This window comes from Chenopodium album, chromosome 25 (genome assembly GCF_948465745.1).
Source record: "Chenopodium album chromosome 25, dcCheAlbu1.1, whole genome shotgun sequence".
NCBI lineage: Eukaryota > Viridiplantae > Streptophyta > Magnoliopsida > Caryophyllales > Amaranthaceae > Chenopodium > Chenopodium album.
This window is the reverse complement of record NC_137858.1, coordinates 32,810,741-32,815,110: the sequence shown is the minus strand read 5'-3', so window position 1 is coordinate 32,815,110 and position 4,370 is coordinate 32,810,741. Positions and strand designations below refer to the sequence as shown.

Here is a 4,370-nt window from a genome sequence, read left to right as displayed (position 1 = left end):
GTCGAACTATTCATGATAAAATATTGATTAAAAAAAGTATAACCATATAAAATCTACAACCGACCTAATTTGAAATTCTACTTGTAGACTCGTAGTTCCCTAGATTTCATTCTTTAAACACCTTGTGTTTATTTTTCTCGAAGGTCTCTATCATGGAGTACACCAAGGAAAATCATAATCTTCTAGAACTACCATTATCTCCTTTCATAATCTTCTGGAACTTTGATTAATCTTTGCCCTCTAGGTTGCCGTAGCTTAACGTCTAACATATACATGGTCACGACGACAACAATGGGAATGACTAATCTTCTACTACGTATGTGAGACGTTTGACATTGATGGGGTGCATTATTGATATAAACTAAGGTACGAAAATGATCATAGGGGTAGATCAGTAGATCACAATGGTCAAAAATTTATTCGGCCTGAGATTTTGACCTAAATTGACGTGTAATGATTTGTAGGCATTTTTGAGACGTACCTAAACAATGGGTGAAATTAGTGACCTATAATCAACATACACTAAGTGTAAAACAATAATACTTCGTAATTACACCTAGCAATCAGGTCGATTATGAGTCAGGTCAATTCGAGTATAGTATACAATTGGGTTGGATTTCGGTCATTTTGAATTTTGGGTATGTTCAAGACAATAGTAATCAAGTCGATGCTTCGGGTCAACTTCGAGTCAAGCCAATTTCGAGAAGGGTCAAGTCAATATCCCCTCATATGAAAGCCCTTTTTGGGCTTGAAGTGTGGATGAGTCATTCCAGCATAGGCTTCCTCATATCAAGGCGAAATGCTCCACTTAAAAGTTAGGGTAAATGAGATTTGAACCCGTAACCTTTATATCACTTTGACTTTGATACTATGTTAAACGGACATCTCAATCAAAAATTTAAGCTCATAGTCGAAATCCAGATCAATTTCTATACTCTACCACTTAACTCAGCATGACATTAATCTGAATATATATAGTGCTCCTACCATGGTTTTGCACCGAAATGTTCATTTGGGATAACCAAATGACGTATGTTTGTACGAGTACAAAAGACATAACTACTATAGTATTAATTAAGAAAAGGCCGACATACCAATTGGACGAACTTAGATGATGACGGTTAATTTATTTTTTTAAGGGATGATGTGTGCATTATTGATAAAATAAAAAAATACGGAGTAAAACCCAATCAGGAGGGAGGCATGTGAGATTGAAATCTCGAAAACTTTGATTAAACTCAAATTATTAATACTACGTATGATTTGTAGTAGAGGTGACATAATAATGATAATGGTCGGAGAAAAAGAATAAAAAGATTCAGGCTAAATCTGCGATATTTGACAACTTGCATGATATTTGGCAACTTGCATGTTATATGCTTGTGTGTCGATAGTCGGTGTCTAGGAAAGCAATGTATGTATGTATGTAGTCTACTATTTCAATTTGCCTCTTCCAATGGTGTGTAAAAGTCCAAACTACTAAATTTATTCATTTATTACGAGTATAACTCATTTTCTTAGATCTAGATTCAATCCTCACAATATTGGGTTATAATTTTGTAAGGAAATAAATGCATACTTATAGGATCAAATTTCTTTGTTTGATTTAGAAGCATACATATATCATACTTCATATATGTATCCGAGTATCACGTTCCCTTCACATGAAACAATAATATAAGTAAAGTCCTGGATTTAAAGAATCACATATTTTATCTATTTCCTTCTTTTGTTAAATAGTTATAGATGATAACTTATACTTTGTAAGTACCGTTGACTTCAAAGTAATTACTTATTTTCAATAGAAAATTAAATATTACGTGTGCTATCTTTTAGCTACAACGTTAAGTATTTTATGCTTGACAAAAGAGTGTATGTGAATAATGAAAAAGTTCCAATGTCATGATTAAAAATTGAGAATATAGAAAGTATAAGAGATTATCAATATAACGAAAAAAACATCCCAAGTTACTTGCATCATTCCCACTCCAAATACTTATCTTACATATATATAGTATTAGAGCATGTTCCAATTTACTGAAAACAACTTAACTAAACTAAACTGATTGAGACTAAACTGAACTGAATAAAGCTGAAATGAATCGTTTATGTAAGAAGGAAATAATTAGAACTAAACTGAACAAAACTGATTGGAGCTACACTGAACTGAACTGAAAATAAGCTGAAAAAAACCGACCCAAAAAGATTTATCTCTGTGAAATGAGGAAGATTATCACGAAACTGAGGAAATATTAAGTTTCATAATTCATAAAGAACAAAAGTAATGAGACCAAAATATTCATTGTGTCTTCATTAGAGTACTAATGAGGTAAAAGCATATCCTCTTGTAGTATAAACATTTCCTTCAATTCTTACTTTACTTACAACTTACTCTAACTTAATTGATATGAGGAATTTAATTTAATCTAGTTCAAGTACAATAACACCTAATTTATACACATCAGCTCTCTCTATATATTTTTTTAATTTTAACTTAATCTGCAAATTTGTACATAATCAAAACTAACTAGATATGCTTAACAAATTCTACCAGCACTGGTCAGTCTCCCAAGTGCGGCGAGTATAACCGGAAAAACCCGAAGTCGATGTCGTTCCGCCACCATATTTGGTACCGGAAGACATCGAACAATAAGTAGGGGAGTAACTCAAACGACGGCCTTGAAGCCACATCATCCGATCATAATCAGCCCTCTTCTTAGGATCCGACAATGTAGCATAAGCCTCATGAACCTTAATAAACTCATCAGCCGATGACGTGGCATTATTAGATGTGACAAGAGCAACATCAGGGTGAAGTACTCTAGCCAATTTCCTATAAGCAGCCTTGATCTCCTTACCGGAGGCACCCGCCGGGATCCCCAAAACCTCGTAAAACGACGAGTTTTGAAGAGAAGTATTAGAAGCAACTCCTACGGATTGGGAAGAGGTTGTTGAATAATTTGTGGTGGTGTAGACGGCGGAGATGGTGGGGAGAGGCCGTCGGAACGAGACATGAGATGTCGTCGATGTCGCGGCGTGGCGAGGATGATTGGTGGTGGAGGAGAGGGAAGTAAAAGGGTTAGATGTAAATGAAGATGATGCCATATGTTTTGGTATTGGTGTACAAATATAGAGGTTGATTTAGATTGTGTGAAATATGGAAATGGTATGAGTGGTATAAGAAGAGTGCTGAAAGTTTGGAGAAACAAGGGGTTAATATAGAATTTAGAGGGAAAGGAAAAAATGAGAATGCAATAAATTTATGATTGGAGGAAAAATAAAAAGTGGGGCCCATGTCGAAAATAAGAGGTTAATTATGTTGGGCTTATCCATTGGCGGAGGTGGAGAGACTGTGTGCTGACTCAGGAAAGTGTCGGTATCTATGGACTTTTAAATGTTGGTGCCACTGATTTTCTGCAGTTGGATTACTGTATTAAGATCGGCGCGTTCTTCTAGAAACATTTTATTTATTGACAATTATTCATGGGTTTTATTTTTGTTTTTGCCCTGTTGTAATTGTTGCACTCTATGATGTATGTATGGGCTCGGGTTTAGTTAAAGGGAAGATAGATTATTCAGAAATCAGAATGGATCTGATTTTGGTGCTTAGGTCATTGGATTTCTTGTGAATTGATTTAGGATACTTTGGGCGAGAATGGATGTTTGTTATATTCGTATCAATTAAGTTATTACTTATATGATGAAAGAATATATAGATTATTCAAGCTGGATCAATTTAAAAATTGGGTTTAGAATATGGTCTTGTAATTTTGTTTTGATTTTGTATATTGATTGGATGATCAAATACGTATTTGTTTTTTCCAAGTCTATTGTTGAGATCATATAACTAAATTTTATGCTATGTTTTGTGTTATCGATTTAAGTCGATCATGTGATGTTTTGTGTGATCTAGAAAATGATGCTGCATATTTTTAAGGGAATCCATTCAATTTTCGGTTTAGATTTGGGTATAATCTAACCCAATCTAAAATAGTACTACCTCCGTCTTCGAAAGAACGACTCATTTGTTCTAATTTTAGTCCCAAAAAGAATGATCCATTTGCATTAAAACACCCACAAATTTGCAACAATATTTGTGCTAAATTAGCTTCCGATCCCCATATAAAAATTTGATTTTCCATGTAATTTTATTACTTTCTCTCTATATTTTTTTTACAAACCCCATGTAAATTTTTGCTACCTCCGTCCTCGAAAGAACGACTCATTTGGCATAATTTTAGTCCAAAAAAATGACCCATTTGCATTGAATCACCCACCAATTTGCAACAATATTTGTGCAAAATTAGCTTCCCCATATAAAAATTTGGTTTTCCATGTAATTTTATTACTTTCGTTTTCTACTTTTTTAC

At 34.0% G+C, this 4,370-nt stretch overlaps 1 pseudogene; it reads right to left on the bottom strand.

Annotated features, from left to right (window-relative positions):
- Positions 1 to 2,285: 2,285 nt before the first annotated feature.
- Positions 2,286 to 3,203, bottom strand: LOC145615444 (chaperone protein dnaJ 11, chloroplastic pseudogene; annotated as a pseudogene).
- Positions 3,204 to 4,370: the final 1,167 nt, after the last annotated feature.